This window comes from Adiantum capillus-veneris, chromosome 27 (assembly GCF_014529385.1).
Source record: "Adiantum capillus-veneris isolate H3 chromosome 27, ASM1452938v2, whole genome shotgun sequence".
NCBI classification, from domain to species: Eukaryota; Viridiplantae; Streptophyta; class Polypodiopsida; order Polypodiales; family Pteridaceae; genus Adiantum; species Adiantum capillus-veneris.
In genome coordinates, this window is record NC_140957.1 from 41,642,321 (window position 1) to 41,665,264 (window position 22,944).

The window sequence follows — 22,944 nt, forward strand, 5'->3', positions numbered from 1 at the left end:
AAGGAAATGATCAAATCTGGGTGTCCAAACGTAGATTGTGTTCTTACTTGTCACCTGACCCATGTGAGCCCAATCCCGTAGCTCCAAGACGAATTGACGATCACGGAAAGAAAAAAATCACAGAATGCTACACACCCGCTCCAGAGCTAGTTTGGGTACCGAAGAAAGAACGATTTGTTCCACCTAGCTCAGGAAGGGGAGAGTTCCATGAAGCTTGTAGCTCCTCATGTAATGCATTCATAGTGGTAAAAGCTTCTCCACAGCCTCCACCTACAATAGTGGACCTCCATAAAGCTACAAACGAATCCACACCTCCTAGTGTTCAAGAATCACTTGATGAACTACTTCAAGTTCGATCCTGGGAGAGTACCTTACCACCCTTGCAACTCGATGAGGCACCTAAGGTAATAGAGAACTACTGGCAAAAATCCCCACCTATTACCAACTGGAACAATTGGTTTCAAAGGGTGACAAGCTCATTTCAAACGATCTATCCAAGGAAGGGGGGAGTGTTTGCTGACAGTCATCATTCACTTACTCCCCTCTCAACCTTGTTCCCTGACCTCTCAATATCCCAATCTTAGGGAATGTATATATATAGCCTTATACTCACAAAAAAACAAAAATAATAAAGAGCAAGAGCAATTAGCAAACGAGTATGCACAATAAAAGTCAAAACATTGACCAGACCAACACATTCGCATCCGGTATACTGGAACAGAAACCTATGCCATAAAACACCTTTGATCCTCATCACTTGAGTGATGGAGGGTAGGTAAGATTAGTACGATAGGAGTGTTTCTGTTTTAGAGTTGAGTGATTAGCAAAGTTCTCTTTTTTCATTGATGTGCCTTCTAGAGGTATTCTTTGTGTTCCTTGTGTGTACAGGAACGTGTTGCTGTGGTTAGGATTTGGATCTTCATAGAATCTTTCTCTCATCCACTCTTCAAATCAAGCGCGACCATCGACACAAACAGGTGTTTCTTGTCCATTAGCATTGCCCCTTATCTTTTTTGCATCTATGATTGTCTGATTTGATTGTGATTGGTAGCATAATATCCATCACATTTGCTTAGTAACAAACATTTAATTCAATGTAATTTTTTGTCATAATCACTTGTTTAGGTTTAAAAATCAAGCAGTCCGACTAAGCTAGTTTGATCAAGTTAGGTGTTAGAGATCTTCTCTTAATACCATGGAGAATGCCTTCCTAATAATCAATGGTTACGTAGGTTCTTAATCCGATTTAGGCAGCATTGTGTGAAATGTACTAGGGCTTTCTAGTGGGCTTGACCCTATTGACCTTTAGCTTAAGTATTATAAAGGGAGTTTACTAGTGTGATGAGCTTGGGGAGGTGTATCAGTGTTATATGACCCCCCAAAGTTACAAAATTAAAATACTGAAAACGAACAAACAAAAACAAATCAAAGTGCCACAATGTAAAATCTTAAGCTGGAAGAGAAATCTCAGCTTGATTGGGTACTTCACTCACATGTATCGCCTATGGTACTAGAGCCCTAGAGGTTCCCAGTGTGGACGCTTTTCCTTGAAAAGAAAAAAACCCAAGGCATCCAAAATAAGCACACACATCAAAATTGAATCACTGTGAAAAGACTTTGGGGGGTCAAAGAAGACGTAATCAGTCAGGCGATGATTTCATGAGAAATTCCTTTTATCATAGCTTAACGACAAGGTCTTCTAGGTATAGCCTCTAGTCAGCCCTCGAACATGAAATACTTCGCTTTCGCGATTAAATAACTTAATTGACCAGAGAAAATTAAGAAGCTTACCCATGGTATTAATAGTCGATCTCTAGTGCCTTTCGATCGTTAAATTAGCGACCCCAGAATTGTTTAATTTTTTATCTTTACATCTGTTTATGCATTTGATTACATTGCAATTTAATGTTTATTGCTGACAAATTGTTTAAACTTCTGTTACCAATCAATTTGTCTGCCTAAAACTACATATGCTTTTTAATCGCTTATCAGAATGCAATTACTGTGCCAATGTTGTTTGATTTTGCAGTGACTAAAGAAGGCTAAGGACATTCATCTCAAATGCTCTTCCACCTCGACGAACGAGCTTCAACTCAATAGCTTCCGAGGACGGAATCTATATCAGGAAAGGGGATATGTTAACCCCTCATGGCTCACGGACACCCTATCACTTACGACGGATGTTCTAACCTACGGCGGAAATTATATTATTTATTTGGTAGAGTCAAGTACCGGGCTTGTCGGTCCAATAGGAAAAGGATAAGAGTGATCGTCGATGAGAGGCGCACTCTAACTGGAACATTCAAGGGATTAGTTGGCTAAGCATGGGCGCCCAAGTGTGAATGGGGCAAGCTCATATAAAAGTCAACTAAACCTAAAATCTAGTCATTCTCTCATTTGTGCAATAGAAGAGTGCTCTTGCTCCATCTCCATCTCCATCTCCATCTCCATCTTCTTCTTCTTCACCTCCTTGTGTATGTGTGTGTGTGTATGAGAGAGAGAGAGAGAGAGAGAGAGAGAGAGAGAGAGAGAGAGAGAGAGAGTGGGCGATCGAGCATTACGAAGGCACGGTGGCGGCGAAGTGGTTGAGCGCGGCGAAGTGGCGGCTCCTTCTTCTTCGCGGCGAGGAATCCTCCACGAAGCAAGCGTAGAGCGGTGAGTGACACACCATCGCCTTCTTTGAGCTTACTAGTTTAGGCTTGTTGTGTGCTTGGAGCCATTTGTGGCTCGCACACGGTGTATCGGCAAGTTCCTTGCATTGACACGTGCGACATACGCGCACAGTGTGCGTGGTAAAAGGGGAGAAAGAGCTTTAGGAGATGCCTCTGTCAATACTTGCAGGAGGGAGCGCAGCTCTATGTGCATCGGGGTGGAGAGAGAGATAGAGAGAAAGAGAGAGAGAGAGAGACGATGTTAAGCTGAGATACATTTTTCCTGAATGCTGCTTCAATGGCTCATTCTGATGCAGTCGGCGTAGTTCCTACATCAGGAGCTGCCCGTGCGCCTAGCCCACCGCGTGGTCGTGCCTGCATTATGCATAGCCCTGGTAGTTGGAGCTTCGAATCATGACTCTCTCTCTCTCTCTCTCTCTCTCTCTTGATCATGCCCTCAGTACTGGCCTCGTTTAATGAGTGGTACACGGCTAGCTATAGTTTCAGGATTATGACGCCATTGACCTCATCTGCTGCAGCTTTCTCCTGGTTAGATGCCCTCGATGCTGGCTCCTAATTGAGTGGTGCGCAACCAAACTTTTGTGGCCAAGATTATAACGCCATAAGAGTCACCGCAGTTGCTCGGTCACACATCGTCCCTCTTCCTTCTCTAATAAAGTTGGGACACTCCATGAAACTGTCCCGCGTCGGCGCGGGATAGTTTCATGGAGTGTCCCAACTTTGGTAGAGAAGGAAGAGGGGATAAAAAAAGGAGCTAGTTTGGCCCTTGGACATTCTGTGTTTTCGCCGTCGTCATGCACTGGCTATCATTTTTAGATCACACCTCATCAGCGTTGTATCTCTCTTGGTGTGACCATGTGTTGGCCCCAGCTTGAGTGGTGTGCGACTACAGTTTTGTGGCCAAATTTCCAGAAGTTTTACTGGCAATAGCTTCAAATTTTGACCTAAAAACGGGAGAATTTCAAGTTTGCCCTTATTTTTACCATAGAGAAAATGTATTTTTATAGCCTTCATCTGGGCCGCAAGCTGCAGCAACTCCAAAGGGGGACAGGTGGTGGAATGTGCACCTTCTCGTCAGAGTCTAGTGTCATTTCTTGTCTTTTAGCAGCTGCATCAACTCCCCTGCACCCATAAATATTTTTTCTTTCTGCTTCGTTAATCCAACAGGGACATGGTCCTTAACTATACCGCGCTGGGGCGGGACCTTTAGGGCCAGAGTCTAGATCTCGGATTAAAATGTCCACGCAAAATGTCGCAATGATCACTCGCCCTGCCAGCTCATAGGCAATACCAGCAATAGTGGCAGTCATAATATGCATGCTAAGTGCTATGGCCGCTGAGAAATAAATTCCACCTTTATCAGTCGCTGATAAGGCAAAGGGACACACAGTTAGTAGCTCGCAGAGCAACTCTCAGGATCACTTGCAGGGAAGCTTTGCGTCTAATCTCATCAACAAGAAAGGGGCCTCATCTGAACGTCGTGACACTTGCTGGGATCATTCTTTCTAGCACTGATCACTTGTGGGCGGCTTTGCGAAGCATGCTATTGCCTTCCCAATGAAAGGAAATGCTGTGGAGGTTTTCGATAGTCCCTCACAATTTTAGAATACTCTGAAGTCCTATATTAAGGTCTGCCAAGGACCGAGTGTTCATATCCGCGTTGTATGGTGGCACTGGACCTAATTTGGAGAAAAAACTGTTGGAGCTGTTGCTTGCTATTGAGCCGATGCTATGGCTTATGCCCTGCTGCTATTGTGCTCGCACCTTACACCCCCATTTTTGCATTTGGTGTGAACAAGCACATACACGCTACTGTAGCACAAGTGCCCACGAGCAACGGCTATGACTTCTCATGCTCAGATTTGGCTGGGGTTCATATGCCGAATTGCGTTGTACTTGCCCCTATAACGTCGGGACGTACCCCTAACTGGTACCGCGTCGGCGCAGGAGAGTAAAGGGTAGAAAACGTGGTTTCTTAGGCTTATGAAAATTAATGTTATGTAATAAACAAATTAGATGTTTTGGCATGATTTCAAGAAGTTTACAATGTTTTTGGCTAATTACAGATGACGTATGTCCTTTTCTCCATGCTCTCAACCGGCATTTTCAAATTCCGTATAATAAGCTGAGACACATTTTTCCCACACATGTGGACCTAGCATTCAAATTTAGAATAAAATTGTATAGTTTAACAATAGTGTCTTCAATGATAAAGTCATCAATTAAACAAACAAAATGGAGCAGAGAAGCAAACTAGGCATCAAGTGGGACTTGGCTCTACTCAGTATCGCATCGATGCGGGAGGGATACGGATGAAAAACATGCAATTTGTTGAGCTTGCAAAGTGAACTTAGCATAACATGGACATTGCCTCACTGAGCACCACGTTGGCTCGGGAGAGTTCAATGCAGAAAACTAGTTATCTTCGAAATTGTAAAGCAAACAAAAGATTCACATAATTGTTTTGGGACATGGCTCTAATCCATACCACGTAAGTGCGGGATAGGTAAGTTCAATGTCCTATTTTGTGAAAGACTTCTTGAAATGATCAACCTTTACTCTGTTTGTGGCCTTGTTTACATTTCAAGTGCCATAAAGTTTTGAGAGTAAGTATTCGTTTTCAGGATGGGACATTTCCATAAATGCCTCCGTGCCGACGAGATATGGTTAAGAGGGATTCTTAATGAAGAGATGTCATGTACATCGTAGGCTTTAAAGTCTTTCTTGATGGCCATCCTCATCCGCTGTCAAAACGTGCCATTCCTCATAATTATGTGGACATGAAAATTAGAGTATAATTTTTTAAAGGTGGGGCATCGAAAAGGTTACTTGGCAGATTTGTGAAAATGAAGAGTTTGTGTCTTAGCCTAAGATATACAGATCATGTTATGGCTATGCATTGATTGATTGTGTCACCATCACATGTCTATCCTTTCCATCATCATTTTGCTATGCAATTCTTAATTATATCACCATTGTAGACCTATCCTTCCGTGGCTTCAATCGGATCTACAATGATGTCATTTTCGAGCTCCAATTTGGAAGCACATCAATGAAAAGATTGTCGGTATCCAGTTGTGTCAGCATTGTTGCCATTTTGACGGCCAAGGTCACATTCCCAAAAGCATATTGCTCTAGTGCAGTGCCCTTTGGAGCAACAAACAAGGTATTTTTGTTCCCTTGTCCTTCCCTTGTCTACATTGGGGCTTCGTTATAGGTTCCCTAACCTGTACAATGTTTTTAGGTTATACATTAGCTTGTATGTATGAAGTCCCTCCTCTAGTGGTGGTTCTAGAAGATGTAGTCAGAGTGCATCAACTCCATTGCCATTGTGTAATGATCAGGTTAGCGTGATCATTGAGATAGAGTTTCATGACAAGAGTGACATTATAGATATAGGTTTAGGGTCTCTGTAAAAAATAGACCAGAAGGCAGCTACATTTGAAGCCTGAAAGGAGATAAAATGAGACCCAAGATCCAGCTTGGAGGTGGTGTTGATGAGGATGGAAGCATATTGCATATGGACAAAGAGAAGGGCATCTTGTCTAGAACTAGATTGCCTGGTTACTTCAAGTGTCCTCTTGTGCCACTATGCAAGCTCATTCGGCCACATAGCTCAAAGCTTAAGGTCTGATCTGATAATCTTAAGCTCTAATATAATCTTATAATATTAAAATTATCTTTGCTCAATAAGATAGTATCTTCTATTTGTTTTTTTTCCTTCAAAGTCCATTTATGAAGGAATGGAATCTTATATGGAAACAAATCAACCAATAGTATGAAGTAGAGCTTGTTGCACATCCTCAATTTGAGGGCTTTTCTTAGAAGGTGTTCTTTGTTTAGGTAAGGAACCATAGAACTATGTCTTGGGAGGCATCCATCAAAGAGATGTACACTACGAATGAAGATAAATATTCAAGATTTTTGTGTATTGTGATTGATGCCACAAAGGCGCCAGAGATGTCTTGGTTGACACGTCTTCAATGAATGAAGCTGTGAGTTCAGAGCTTAAAGTTAAGTTTCTTTATGTCACACGACTTTAAAATTTTTTATGGTATTTTTTTAGCACAAATACATGTCCTTTGGTTACCTCTCACTTGAGAATGGGTTTGTTACTTGTAAAAATATTTGTGTGATTGATCATGAAGATTATCTGCATGTTTTACTAGAGGCAGATTAAAAACTCATTGACAAGCTTTGAAAAAGAGGGACAAAATGATGATAGCCATGACATCTTCTCACTAGGAGATATCTCTCTTGCCTATTATTTTGTGTAAGTGGTCCTTGCCAATAAGGACATATTTTGGTCAAGAATTTTATGTTTGTTTTGGCTAGATCTAGATTGATGGCAGTTTTATGATTTGTTCAATTCTTTATGCTAAAGGTCCTAGAAAAGATTAATCTCATATAGCTTTTTACGATGCAAAGATAGATAATATGATTCTATGGTTATCTTTGTTGATGAAGACTTTTGATTTTTGTGTTATTGATCTCCTTATGAATTTCTATCAGCAAAATGTTGGGTAAAGGAGGGATGGCAGATGTGTTTTATAGTCGGTAGAGTTGGTTTTCTTATATCTGTGTTTTGGAGATGTCTTGTATTCTACTGCGTCACACCTGGTATGGAATGCATGCATTAAGCTTCCCCCCCCCCACGGGTCTTGCTCGGTTTTTCCATTAGCTCGGTAAAATTTTCTCGGTGTATGGTAAGACTCCATACACTACTAGCCCAATCTGCATGTGTGTAACCATATAGATTCAACTCTATGCCAACCACACAAAAGAGTGCAAAAAATCCAATGTACCACTCACATACCTCAATGTGCACCTCACTGCAGCCAGGTGTGGCCTCTTGGATGCTGCATAAACGGACTCTACAAGACAACTATGTAACTCAAACATTGGTTGTGAGATTGTCAAGTAGATTAAGCTATCAACAATCTTCTTGTCCATTGCAGGAATATCAAGTACATGACTCAAATCACCTCCCATATTCAAATTCTAATCTAAGGGTAATTGTAATAGGATTATTATCAGCCATACCATACTTTGACAACATATTCAATGCATACTACCTTTTAGTGATAGCCATTTACCCTCTTTTGTGTGTAACACTTCAGTGTCCAAAAAATAACGTAGCTCACCTAGATCTTTCATGTCAAATTCTTGCTTCAAAAGAACCTTTACATTATTGAATTTAGCCCCACTCTCACCTCCAATGATCAAATCGTCCACGTAAATGCAAACTATGACAATCCCATTGCCCTTCTTATTGTAACATTTAATGGCCTAGTAACTTGTGTGTAGCAGAAAATAGCATGAACATAGTGAGCATTTCATTAGAATAGATTCCTAATGAGCATAACAAGAGTACTTGGGTGGAGAGAGCAACAAAAATCATAACACCTAGTTCGACAGGCATGAACAATACTTCAAAAGAGAGAGAAATTAATCTATTGACAACAGTTGAGGACCAAATTTACATAGAGCCGGTCCCCCCTCTAAAAGGCTTTGTAATATAGGTTTCCCCCATCAAGAGAGACATTTTACAATACAATTCCTTGTGTTTCTTCAATAACTAGCTAGTGCAATGAAGATGGAAGCTTCAAGCACTAAGCAAAAAACTTATAAAGCACAACATTGATTCCCTCACGGTCTCAGACCCAAGACCTCACACACCTTCGAAGACGGTGAGAGCTATCAGGGTCTGAGAGTAGATAGAGAGGAATAAGGATTAGTCTTATGAGAAAGAAGTACATCTCCTCACATAACCACTCATATTAACATAGCATAGCTTAGTAATTAGCATGGTAGAGGATATGAGCATGCATTGAAGCTTGGCTCTTGGTTGGATTTGCATCACAAAGCCAAGAGTTGTTGGTGTAGGCCTCCCTTCTCCAAGCTTGGAGTAGATGATAAGATTTCTGTTAAAGCTTGAGAAGGAGAGAGAGAGTCTTATTGCTTCACACATGAGCTAGTGTGGGTGTGTGTGGAATAATGCCTTTGAAAATTCAGCCCCTCTCTCTCTTGGTCGCGACCCCTCTTCCATTGAACTCATGCAGGCACCCATTGGCCCTTGCCAGGCTTAGCCAATGAAAATTGAGAGGCCTAAGTGATAGCCATATGACATGTGTCTCCCTTTCCCTTTTTGTGAGAGATTTAGGTAATTAACTGATGCAACTAAACTCTCATTGGACCCGTTTGTCTCCTGGCCAATAGGAATCAGGCAAGCCATTGGGCTGCTGAATGCTCATTGGACCCCTTGGGAGGTTGTCCAATAGTCTTCTAAAGATCTTAAATCTTATTAGTTCTTTTATTGAATTTTTTAAAAGAAATTAAACTAGATTTACTCTAGCCTAATTCTCATTGGTCCACCTCCATGGCCATCCAATAGGATTTGAGTGCACCTTGTGGGTATCTGGGCTAGGGAGCTGACATGTGTCCCTCATTCCCTTTGTGTAAAGGAAGCTTGTGTGTGTGTGTGTGTGTGTGTGTGTTTCTCTCTCATCCCCTACTTACAGGGCTCGCCCCCTCTTATGTAGGAATCATTCAAGACTTTTTGTCCACACACAAAGCATCCAACTTTTCTAAGCTTGACCATTGGACACAACCTTTGATTTTTGGAACCTTAGCATTTTGAAAGTCTTAATGGGCGAAAACTTAGGGTCTTTAAAGCCCATTGTTGTACCTTGCTCTTTTGTAGATGGCCCCCCCTTTGGATCCCTATTTTCCCTCCTTTGGATCCCTACTGTGGCCGGTCTGCCAGCTTAACCAATATTCTGGATTTTTCTCCCCTAGCACTTTCCCATATTAAATGATCAATTTAATATGAGAAAATAATTTAGGAGAATTAGATATTAGTTATTATGACATTAACTCTCTCTTGATATCATAGTCGTCCTCGACTATGGAGTAGAGAAGATAAAGCCTATTCATTAGTCCTTTTTCTAGGGGATAGAAGATCCCTATCTTACCCTACGACATCATTCCAGAATGGATGACTAATCCATTTGGCGCTTGAGAGCCTAAGCTATCGCAAGCATGTCTGCACATTAGTCCTATCAATCTTCCATAGTAGAGTGACAAGCTCTACCTTGTGTTTGGGAGATGTCGTCTCCGCAACCTTGATTCTAAGCATGCATACTACTTCACATTTGAGCCTAAGCTACCGCAAGCATGTCTGCACATTAGTCCTATCAATCTTCCATAGTAGAGTGACAAGCTCTACCTTGTGTTTGGGAGACGCCGTCTCCGCAAACTTGATTCTAAGCATGCATACTACTTCACATTTGTGCACAATAAAGAAAAACAGAGTCTTATAAGAAAAAAACTTTGTTCGTTTTAAACATTTATTCATTTTCTTAGTCTAGGGAAGCATTGTAAGCATTGACAAGGTTTAGGTTATCCTTTAATTGTATGCCTTGCATCCATCTAGCATCTTCAAAATGATAATTCTTAAACTTAATAAGATATCATCGGATAGTGTTACCGCCTCTTAATACCTTGTTTTCATTTCGGAGAATGGACTCAGGTTGAAGCACCTCTTCTTGGTCCTCGATCTCCGGTGGGTCTTCAATAGTTGGCTCTTGAGGTGGCTCTCCTTTGTAAGGCTTTAGTAGGCTCACATGGAAAGCATTTTGTATGAGCCAATGAATGGGCAACTTGAGTTGATAGGACATATCATTGATTGGTCTAAGAATCTGGAAGGGACCATAGTACCTTTCTGCTAACTTAGCATAGTACTTTTGGTGTCCCGTAGGATTCTTGCCCGTCGTGTGCCTTAATCAAGCCTTTTGAAATTTAAGTAAGACCCAATCATTTTCTTTAAAGGCTTGGGATATTCTGTTCTTATCAGCAGCAGTCTTTTGCCTTTGCTATGAGATAGAGATAGCATCCTTAATCTTTTGGAAAGATTCTTGTACGTCTCGGCTATACTCATCTGCAACGAAGATCTTCCCGTGTACCTTAAGTAGCAGGGGACTTTTTGATCTTCCGTCAATTACCTCAAAAGGTGCTTTTCCCGTTGAAGTATGTACATTGTTATTGTAGGCATACTCCACTAAGGGTAAGTACTTCTCCCATTGGGACCTTTGATCTACTTCCATTACATAGGCTTTTAGTAGATCAAGGATTGCTAGGTTAGCTATTTCACTTTGGCCATCCGTTTGCGAGTGATAGGCCAAAGAGAATTTTAGCCTTGTTCCTAAATTCTCAAAGAGACCCTTCTAGAAATTACTGGTCATTCTAGGATCTCTATCTGACATTAGGGACATCGGCAAGCCATGGTACTTGAAGATTTGTGATATGAAGAGGGTTTCCATTTGATGGACTTTGATAGTCTTTTTGACAGGTATAAATGAGCTTGTTTACTAAACCTGTCTACTATCATCCACATTCCCATATTCCAATGGATAGACTTAGGTAATCCAAAGATAAAATCCATGGATATGCTCTCCCATGGTGAATAAAGGATTGGCAAAGGTTGCAATCCAGGTTGCTTCCCTCTATCAAATTTCCTCTTTTGGCATACCACACATTTAGAAACATACTCTTGTATGTTTGATTTCATGGTAGGCCAATCAAAATATGTTTCAATCCCTTTTAGGGTAGACTGAATCCCTCTATGCCCCGCATAAGGAGGAGCATGAGATTCATACATTACTTTCTCACATAGTGAGTTAGTAACGCATAGGCTATTGCCATAGAGAAGATAACCATCTTGTAAAGTAAATGGTTCCTCTTTCTTCCCTAGTCCAAGAACTGAAATCACATCTCTAAAACTGAAATCAATAGCATGCTCATCTATCATAGAAGATAGATCATTGTGAGTTGCTATGGAAAATTCACTCTTGGACATCTTGAGAGTGCATCAGCTACTTGATTATGCTTGCCAGCAATATGAACAATATGAAAATGAAATTGCGAAAGAAAATTTGCCCACCTCATTTGTTTGTGGGAGAGATTGGTTTGCGTCATGAAGTACTTAAGACTTTGGTGATCCGTTCGTAGAATGAAAAGAGTCCCCAACAAATAGTGCTTCCATGAGTCTAAGGCATGTAGAACTAAGAGGAGTTCCTTTTCATATATGCCTAGAGCTTGCTCAACAGGGTCGAGCCTTCGACTTTCATAGGGTATGGCATGCCCTTTTTGGAGCAAAAGAGCTCCAAGGCAATCACGACAAGCGTCACATTGGACCTCAAATGACTTTGAGAGATCCGGTAGTGTAAGCATAGGTTGATGGATAAGATTTTCTTTAAGCTTTTTGAAAACATTGTTCTCCTTGACAGATCATGTATATCTAACGTTTTTCTTTGTTAGTTCATGTAATGGTCCCGCGATTTGTGAGAAGTTTTCGATGAAGCGTCTATAGCAGGGATTTAACAAGGTCTTATTGACACATTTACATGATTACACTAAACATAATCACAGAGAACGCGGGTAATGGTGACCTGCAAACCCACTAAATTTCCGCTGGGCTTTTCAGTATCTCTGGCGGGCCTGTCGAGATTCATCGTTTTCCTTGCCGGCCCGTCGGGGATACGCCCTAAGCAACCTTGGTGTGAGCGCAAGACCGCCAAGGGGTGCGTCCGCGAGAAAGAGAAAATTCCTCTCTAAAACAGATTGCAAGCTAAAAAAGAACCTCAAGAACCTCAAGAACTCAAGACCCTCAAGAACCGAAGAACCACAAGAATCGAAGTTCAGGGGCACTATCCTACCAACTCTGGTTGCAATCTGACAAGGTACACGGTCCATCATGAAAAAGGTCCTGAATATTGCAATAAATCAGTCCAGGAAGGTCACCCTATGGTCTAGGAACACTCTCTTATGGACCAAACGACTAAAAATAGTGATTTAAGCACTCAAATCTGCAATTAAGACTCACAAATGCGTAGTTCCAAACACAACAAAATTGACAATGCTTACACTTGAATGAAAGAGCAAAGAGAGAGGAACACAATGCAAGTTTCAAAAGGGAAAATGGATTACCCAATCATTAGTTGCAATGATATTTTTGTCTTGCTTTCATCGAGAGAGAGAGAGAGAGAGAGAGAGAGAGCTTGCGACCACGTTTGCAGGTACGTCGAGAGGAGAGAGGGGGTCGTGTGGGAGCATGCTCTACATCGTAGTGCGCGGCAGTAACACAGTACCTGACCACACGATCCGGATATGTGTTGTGTATGTGTGTATGCATTGTGTGGTAGCGTGCCTTTTGTCGTAGTACGCAGGAGTAATAAGGTACCTTAGCACACAATGGGAGTGTGTGTGTAAGCTGTTCTACGGAATAGTGCTTATCACGGGGGCATCACCTCGGTGACTCGGGGAAGATGGTGTCCTTGTGGTAAGTATTGGCTTACTGTTTCGGTACTACATTGGTAACGCGGCGAATCTAGTATCCTTATGGTAAGTCAACTTCCCTTCCCCTTTCCCAAAAAACATATGGGCATCGGTCGATAACGCGGCTATATGATGTTCGTATGCATGCCATTGTTTTTCCTTAGATTCAGGCGGCACTCGATCGGTAATGCGGCTAATAGAGTGTCGTTTGTTAGAAGCATTTGTTTTTGCATAAGTGTGGCGTTCAGGTCGTTAACCCGACCGTACGAACGTCATATAATTTGTATGTGCATGTGCAATTAATTTTTTAATTATTAAGTATATGAAATACTTGGTCGGTAACGCGGCTATGAAGAGTATTTTATATACAAAATGTATGAATTTTTTGATTTTGTTGTTTTTAACTGTCCATTTGAAATTATATACTAGCTAATCATATTCAAGAGAATACTTTATTCATCAATCATCGCTATAATAAATGTTCCATTTATATAAATTATATGTAAAAAGTATTTGCACACAAATTGCATGTTTAATATTCTTTTTTAATCTTTTTAAAGGACTCACAAGCATTATCGCTATTTTTAATGCTTTATTTACATAAATTCTCTGTAAAAAATCTAAATGCACACAATTTGCATGTTAAATATTCTTTTGTATCTTTTTAAAGAGCATCAATTATCATCGCTTTTTGATCGTTTACATAAATTCTATGTAAAAAAGTGTGTGAACACAATTTGCTAGTCCAATTTGTATACTTCCAGTGTTTTAAATGTTTTTGAAGTTTTTAAGTAGGTGTGTGCTTTGTTTGAATTAGTATGTGCGCACGGAGAAAAATATAAGTTAAAAATTCAATATATGCTGAAATGTGTCAGACTGTTAACACGTATTGTTTGATCTGAATTAAGTTCTTATAAATCACTTGTTTGAATTGCTTTTTACACGTGTAACAGATTGTAATTTTAAGGGAAGATTATTTTCAAATTTTATCAATATTTCCTTGCACATTTGTTAAAGTCTTCAAGTGGTGGTTAAGAGTTTACCTGAGATAGTGTGAGAGTGTTAGTGTCAGTCGCAACCATGAATTTGTATTTGATATGCTGTTTTTTTATTATCCAGTGCAAATATGATGCCAGATCAAAAGAAATGTATTATACATGCCATTCGTAAAGAATGTATTTTGGCAATCTCATCATGTGTAGCTGATCGCATACAATAGATTAGTGAAAGCGATGTCTATATCAAAGACATCACTAGCACTATATGGGAGAACACAGAGAGTAGGTTGCGACTTGAAGGCCAATACGAGTTATTGCTTCCAGCTAGGATACGAGAATTTGACCCCCACCACAAGGTCAGGACAGTGTTGGGCAATATGAAAGTATGTTGTAGAGACTTAAAGAAAGATATCCCACTTGCCTGCGACATGCCAAAATTAGAGCTCTGGGATAAATTGTGGGAAGAACAAAAGGTAAAGATAAAGCGTGTAAAATCACAGGACAAAGCAGCCTTATCCAAGAGATTAAAGGTGGCCCAAGATGTGCAAGCAGCTTTGGGAGATCGATCCGATACCAGCAGCACCGGCACTATCATGCACATTGCATTGAATGCAAAGTGCGCTTATCTTGTCAGCATCCCTCATGAAGACTTGGTAGAAGGTATGAGGATTGAATCAGGCTCCTTTGGTGTGTGCAAATTGTAGAGCATCAAAGGCATCTCATTTTTTTCAGACCACATTACATATGTGGGAAAATGTTACAAGGGAGGGAGTGAGACAAAATCTGACAGCTTTCAAACAGAGCAAGGAATGCAAACGCTTCACCCCTCCATTGTAAGGTGCATTGGGTTTACTACAGAAGCTCCTTGGATCATGATATTCCCATACTACAATGGGGTACCGTGGGTGACATGATGTATCGCTTATTGTTCGCTCACGGATTGTTTAGACAACACATGCACAGGCTACAACACGGCTGGAGATCATTGCCTGTAGCAAATCTTCCTGTAAGCAAGATAGACACGGTGCGGATCAAAGCAGTGATCAAGCAGATGCCATCAATTTGTCATGCCTTAATCAACGGTGTTGCGGCTGTCCACTCAGCCGGTATAGTGCACAGTGACCTGCACTCGTTCAACGTAATGTTGGACTTTACTCGCGCCAATAAATCCCGCGTCAGGATCATTGATTGGGGTATCTTGCTGAGAACACTAGCTAAGCCCGTAGCAAATAATTATCTATATCCAAGCGCACAGTCGGACGAAGCAATTTTGAATGCAGAAAGAGCAGGGAATGCCGAGATGGCTAAGCGACCGTGGATTGCTCCCGAACTATACGATCCACGATGCACATATGCATACACAAAAGCTAGTGACATTTATGCATTGTGCTATCTATTCGACACGCTGAACGAAGATGTTATGAGGGCTATTCGAATCAAAGTAGATTGTTGGATGAAGTTAAAAGAGTGGGACCAAAGAAGGAATGATTTTGATGTGTTGATATTTTTCAAAGAACATTTAAAGACAGACCCTAACCCTGTCCAACGTCCACTTGTTGAAATTGCACCATCATTTTATCCGATTTAAACATTTCTATGATATACATATGTCTTGTCCAGGGTATTCTTTTTTTTATTGAAGTGTATTATCTGGTTTGAAGTGGTTCACCTAATTGAGTCATAGTCATTTCAAATTTATCATTTAACTGTTAGTATTTCAAATTTGCCTTGTGGTTCAATTAGTCGCATTTGTTGTGGTTTGATTTAGTGGATTCAATGCAGTGTCCCAATGAGTGAGAATATATATTTGCCAATGGTATTCAATATTTGTCTATCTTTTGATTGCAGCTCTAAGAGAAAATGGCCGATGAAGAACAAGATATTGGCACCCAATCACTGCCTGATGTGATCACAACAAGCGGATGTTAATGCATTTCAGTGCATGAAGTCTCTAGCACATGGCATGTCAGCACAACAAGAGACACGTTGTCGAGAAATTTGCGATCTTGCCAGGAAAGCACCAGGCTTATGGCTGTGAGAGTTTGTGAGAGAACTCAACAAAAACTATATGAAGGAGTTAAACCATAGATGCCATGAAGACTAGGGTTTGGAAAGAAGTGCAATCAAAGAGGACTCACTCTTTCTCTCTTGCACTCACACACACAAAGAAAGAACACAAAAGAGAATTTCAAAACAATACGAAAATGAAAACATCAAGGCTATGGTCATATCGTATCATGGGTAATATGAAAGGGTTAATAGATGAGTTAATGGAATTCAATCTTGGCTGACCAAATAGGCTACGAATTGTTCTTTGGAATTGTAGTTTTGTGCTTACCATAATATATATATTTTGTCTTGTGATTGGGATTAATTGTGTGTACAAGTCCTCTTGGTTCATAGCAAGATAACTACGCTTACATCAAAAGAAAAGTTATAGTCTATGAGAGGTAGTATGATGGGATCCGGTGATAGAAGTATTTCATTAAGCCTTTCTGGGCCAAAGAGAAACACTATACATTGTTGAAAGTGTATTTTTTGGCTAATCCATACGTTAATTCTAATAGATCGTACAGAGTGAAAGCGATAGAAATGATCATCATGTGGGTTATTCATCTAGGATAGTATGTGAGAAATGTAGATATGAGAGAAGTGAAGAGATGAGAAGTTTCCCTCCCAAGCCCTATTCTTGCCCGTAGGCAATAAGGATACTGCGGGGAGACATGTACCTGTAGCAAAGAGAACCTAGAGAGGATGAATTACTAAGAATGAGAGAGATAGGTTTGGTTAAGGAGATGAGATTAGATACATATATATATGTTGGATTAGAGATGAAAATGAAAACAACAAGAAATCAAGAAAACATCAATGTAGAACACATCTTACTTGAAACCCTTCGGCACCATTATTGATGGGAGAGAGAGAAGGGGAGAGAATTCAACGTTGATTGATACGCCAAGTACAACACCTTCTTTGATTAGAGTTGATCTTCCAAGGATAGCGTACAAGAATGGCTAGTCTTCCTCTAGGAGAAAGTGTAGGCTTGGGCTTATGTTAATGGGGCTAAGTACAATTAGGCATTACTACTCACTCCCTCAAGAATTCCTCTCATCAATGGCTTGAATGCTTGAGTTTCTTTCAAGGAAGAAGAGGTCCCCTTTTATAGGTGAAGGGAACCCCCAAGGGTTTACACAAGAAGAGAGGAGCCAGTGTGAACAGAAATTGGAAAAGTTGGAAATGAGCTGTCCCTGCATGATGTGGGCAGACTGGGGTCCTGTATTTTGATCATATCTCCTCAATCGTGGCTCCAAATAAAAAAGTAAAAATATGGGCAGAAACTTCAGCTCATTAGCTATGATTTTTATTTTAAAATCATTTTCCAATTCGAATTGGAACCTTGTGTAAAAATTTCATCAAAATAGGGTCCATTTCTGGCAGCAAAAGTCTTCCCGTGGTCCCCTTAGCCTAGACTTTCATTTAATTCCAAAGGACACCTCATGCCATATGAAAGCATGACATTGCTCCTTGACAAATTTTTGTAATCATGCTTGAAATAATGCATTAAAATAAGTGTATCTTTGAAATCATGCCACCTAGTGTCCCACTAGGATTTGATTCCCTCCTAGTAGCTATTTAAAAAGAAATATAAGAAAAGTATAAAAAATTCATAGAATATATATATATATTGGAGTTTATCCTAAATATAGGATCTAGCTAGGGTGTGAGATGATAATGAGATAGTAGAAATAAAGAATCAATGCTTTTTGCCCCAAGTTAAAGAGGCGGAGCTATTGAGCTTTTCCCATAGTATTTTCTGATGGTAAAGTAAGGATAGGTTACCCTTGAGAAAAATAATAGGATGAGATAGAAGGTTTATTATCATACTTAAATATGCATATGTACATTATAGAAAAGATAATTATGTATCTAAAAAGTTACAAGATAGATCTTGTAGCATGCGTTCCCACTATGTACGTATTACATCACGACAACGTACTGCTTGTCAACTCTCAAAGTGGGCAAATCCAAACCATATGCAATGGAAAGCAATCAATAAAGAAGTGACAAAGGACATGATCAAGACAATATGACCATGTGAGGACGCAGGGATCAAGAAAGGAAGGTGGAAGGTTTCAAAGTGCAACCATGATGCTATCAAAGATAACACTGAGAGGATTTATTTGGAAGTTTATGGCTATCCCCTTCACAATGCAGATTGTGTGCTATATTTTGCAAAAATGTTATATGTTCACTTTGTGCAACAACGACCAGTAGACTTCATGTCAAAGGAGATAACTGTTGCCACTCATGATTTAAGGGAGAGTTGTGTCACTTTCACCCGAGATGAGCTGTCATTGATAGTGGAAGGTGCCAACCTACAATTAAAAAGAGAGAAGGATATTTACACGACACAGTTGGCAGAGAAAGATGCAAAAATAACACGATTTTCTATAGCCACCCAGACACCGCAACCCTCACAAGTCGGATGGAGAAAAGCATTCACTACTTAAGTCAAGACGTTCAAAATCTGACACGGTGAGTGAATCCAACACCTGTACAAGGGACACACATCAGCCACCTTGTCTTGCATCCCAAGTTGGTCCCCTCGTCTACTTCAGATGCATCCTCATCTTCCCAATGTCTAGTTTGCTACAAGAATTTTGATGGATGGAGTGGATATTATACATTGACATGTGGTCATTATTGTCATTTAGTTTGTCTTATTTGTTTGATGTAAAATAGTAGTCGATGTGCAATCTGTTCACAAGATATTCCACAAGGAATATATATTATGTTTGGCATGGAAAACGAATATAAATTCAAGCAAGCACACCCAAATACCCCTAGCATAATTAGAAATCTATTTGATGAGCAAGATGCTGCTTCAGGGCAACACAATTGAGATCGACAAACTATGTACTATCACGAATATGAGGCACTGTAATTACTCAAAACACATTTGAACACAAGGTCTTTTACAATGGTTTTTGACATTTACTCATTATACTCTCAAGCTATATTGAATCAATTGAGTTGTTATCTGGTTCTAAGTCTGAGCGTTGTGGTTCTCCTTGTAATTCAACCTCCATATCTATTATCAAATTCTATTTTATTTTGTCTACAGTGCATTGAGATACACCAACATTGAACTCTTCTATTTTGACAATCATACAACTAGGTTGGCATTTCCTCCTCGTAGCCAACATTTTCGATGTGATTCAATATCTTTTCGTTGCAATACATATACACTAATGCTTTTGCTCTGTCTGCTAATAGTCTGTTGTGAATAGTGCTGTGAACATACTTGTACATACTCCAGTTTCTCTCTGAACTTGAGTTTGCTGCACATTGTGTGAGTACTTTTATTGCAAGGGGACGTAAGGTAGAGTAATGCTCTCCACCATTCATCATCCACCACTTCCATGCAGTTTTCTCTTTTTCCATTATCTGTAAAAAATCATCCGCAAAAGGACCTTCTAATCTAAATGCACTCATTTATTTGATGCAATCAATACGGTACTGAATGTTGGAGTAGAACGTGTTGACCACGTGATAGAAATCGCCTACCACCTCTGTATTGGACATCATATCTAAATTCCAATACTCTGAATCGAGCATGTAAGCCACGCTATGGAGTGGACTATGAGCGCTCTTCCACCTTGCATGAAAATACTTAGCCAAAATTTTTCGTTGTTTGCCACAAAATGGTAATCGCCACTCCTTCTCTACTATAGACTCTTTCAGCTCTTCAGGATTTTCAAGACTCTGTTGGACTGACCACCATGTCATCCACACTTTGTCCAAGTTTGGTGCCCTTTGATCAAGATTATGGATCGCGAACATAACGGCCATCATTACATGGTATGCATCCATTACACTCCTTCACCAAGCAACCTTGTTTACATTGCCACATAGACATGTAATTTTATCTTTCACTTTTTCTTTCTACTCAAGCTACCATTCACCAAAGGCCGCGCAATTGAATGTGTCAATCACAACACATTTATTATGGAGAAGTGATTGTAAGGTATAAAAGTGTGTGCAGAACTGAGTTTCAGTAGAAAGTTTCAGCATCAGTGACATGCACATCCTATACAAATTGAGCACTCTTTGTCGTTTCAAGATAAATTTCACAACTTGATGTGCTGTATCAATTATTTTGGCGAACCATGTGGTTTCTTTGCTAGTGTACCAATCTTTCAACACCAAGTTCAAGCTGTGCGTATTACAACCATTGGCAAAAATGTGTGGAAAGCACTTCTTTATTAATTTACCGGCGTTTTTACAGTTCTTTGCATTGTCCATGACTACTTGAACGACATGTTCAACACCAATTTCTTTTCAAGACCTCATAAATTTATTTGCTACTTTTAATTGCACCAGAACTATCAATCGCCTTTATAAATGTTTCTTCCCTTGGACAAACCAGCATTACATTGATTAGCGGTCTTATCTGAACATTTGACTAGCCATCACTCACAATCGTACATCCTGAAAGTGAAATATTCCCAAGTATTATTTTGCCAACCTGCTCTTTGACTTCAATGTAACATTTGTTCGAGAAAACATTTCTTATCGTGTGATAAGAAGGAGATAAAAATCCTGGACCAAACTCATCGATTTTCTTCCAAGCAGCCTTCCAATGATTGCTGTCTACCATGACCAAAGCACTTCCAGTAAAGAATATTGCTTTGGCGAGTGTAGTTTGTGGTTCTTCTAGAGACTGCACTCAAAAGCTTTGATGTAATAATTTTTGACGCATTTGACAAAGTCCACCTTCATTGTGACGTTTAAAAGGAACATTGCCTATAATTTCCTCTCCTTGTGCAGGTTGTTCTCCAAGGTTAGTTGGCGTCACTATAGGATTTGAGGAGTTAAAATTCGGCTTTGGGAACTCTTGACTCAAAGGCACAGAGCTATATATTTGTTGTCTCTTGCCACCCTTTTTGGCGATCTCTTCTCTCAAACAATTTGCAACTGTAGATGCCTGAGGATGTTCACATTTTTTACAACTGTTTTTAGCGCTACGCAAAAAATGATCCCTAATATGTGGCGCACCGCCTGATTTTGTTGTGTGACAAAATTTACATTACCACTCCATATATCGGCCGCATATGTTGTGAGAATAATCCCACTCTTTGCCAGGAGCTTTTTTATTCTTTGGCTTCTTCGTGCCACTTGTGCCCACATTTTGGTCCATTGCTTTTAAATTAAAACTGCAGACAAAAGAACAAGATGTTCAGTTTTTGAAACATTTTTCTTATTTTCAATATATATTATAACTTAAAAACCATTTAATATGAAAGTAACCATGATGCACAATATGAGATTTTCAATGCACACTAGTCAATTCACATATCGATCACCTATATTGTGAGCAACCATACACATTGCAATGTAGTCTATGCATGGCATAATAACTATAGCAATGCTATGAATCTCCCTATGCAAATATTATTATAATGATTATTTATATGTTTACTTTGATTTGCAAACAATAAAACACATCTAATTTTATTTGCTACCAAAAAAAAAACAAAAGAAATAAAATATATGATTGGTCATTTCATGCACTAATAATCTATCATAATACATAATACACTCTTTGTTCAAACCAATGCATGAACTAACACAAATAAATCTTCAATATAATCACTCAATTGAGGACTACTTGTACCCAGTGAAGGATTGTAGCCCACCCATGCAACCAATTCAATATATAAAAGCTATTTTAACCCAATCAAGGATTATAGCTCTTATATTGTGGAGTGACAAGTGTAAATCAACTCAAATGCAAGACTTCAAGGATCTTTATATGCCCGGTACACTAGTAGAGGACATCCAACCCTTGACTATCGACTCGTCATTTACATATGCTCATCTTCTAAAACCAATTACAGCCCTCATTTGGACCAATGGCTTCTTCACAATGAGCATGATTCTCCAAGTTTTTAGTTGTTTGGTTTCGTACCTTTATGTCGGTAAACAAATTAAAATATTTTAGAAGTGGTTACCAAATTAAGAATCACGTTCGGTCCAAACAAAGGACCTGTGATTCTGTAACCTTAGGTCAATTCACAAGGAAATGACTATACGCGGCACTCGAATACACTCCCCAAGGATTTTCCTAGCTAAAAGACCGAGTTTAGTACACTATTTACTATATATAATTACGCTTGCCGGGCTTTTTCATTTTCCCGCCGGGCCCGTCGGGCTACTGCATATACCCGACGGGCCCGCCGAGAAAATCAAAAAGCCAGACAGGGCCCGCAGAGAAAAATACAAACCCTGGAGGGCTAACCGGCTCTATAGGTTTTTGCAGGTCAAAATTAACAATTAACGTGATCACGTGATTTTTTTGTGTAAATACTAGAGTTATTGACGTAATCACCCGATTATGATTACGTTAATGAAATCCTTGGTCTATAGTATGCACACATACCTATAAAGCTTCTTAGTTCTTGAAGTTTCCTTGGTTTAGGCTATCCTTTTATTACCTCTAACTTTGATGGATCCATTTGGATGCCATCTTGAGAGATAATGTGACCTAAATACTGAATCTCTTGTAAAAAACTCACTTTTCTTTCAATTAACATAAAGTTTATTCTCTCTTAAGACTTGAAATATTACCTAGAGGTGTTGCTTGTGTTTGTCTAATGAATTAGAGTAGATGATGATATATCAAAGAACACTCTAGTGAAGGTTCAGAGAGGCATGAATAGCTTCTCCATCAAGCGGTTGAATGTGGCTGGTGCATTGGTCAAACCAAAAGGCATGACAATGTATTCGTAAAGACCAAACGTAGTGCAAAATGTGGTATTTACAATGTCTTGATCAACTATCTTTATTTGATGACAGTCACTTGATAACAACCACTTTTTAGGTCAATCCTAGTGAAGTAGGTGGACCCTTGTAGCTTATCAAATAGGTCTTCTACC

At 39.7% G+C, this 22,944-nt stretch overlaps 1 protein-coding gene across 3 annotated transcripts in view; it reads left to right on the forward strand.

Annotated features, from left to right (window-relative positions):
- Positions 1–2,387, forward strand: part of LOC147421837 (uncharacterized) — a 51,818-nt gene extending 49,431 nt beyond the window's left edge. Inside the window, exon 4 of one of the 3 annotated variants that reach the window (XR_015186746.1) lies at positions 2,030–2,387. The gene's annotated coding sequence lies outside the window, so the exon portion shown is untranslated. Of the gene's footprint in view, positions 1–888; positions 2,007–2,029 lie in introns of those variants that run through there. The other 2 variants (XR_015186745.1, XM_086502682.1) reach the window with 2 other exon arrangements.
- Positions 2,388–22,944: the final 20,557 nt, after the last annotated feature.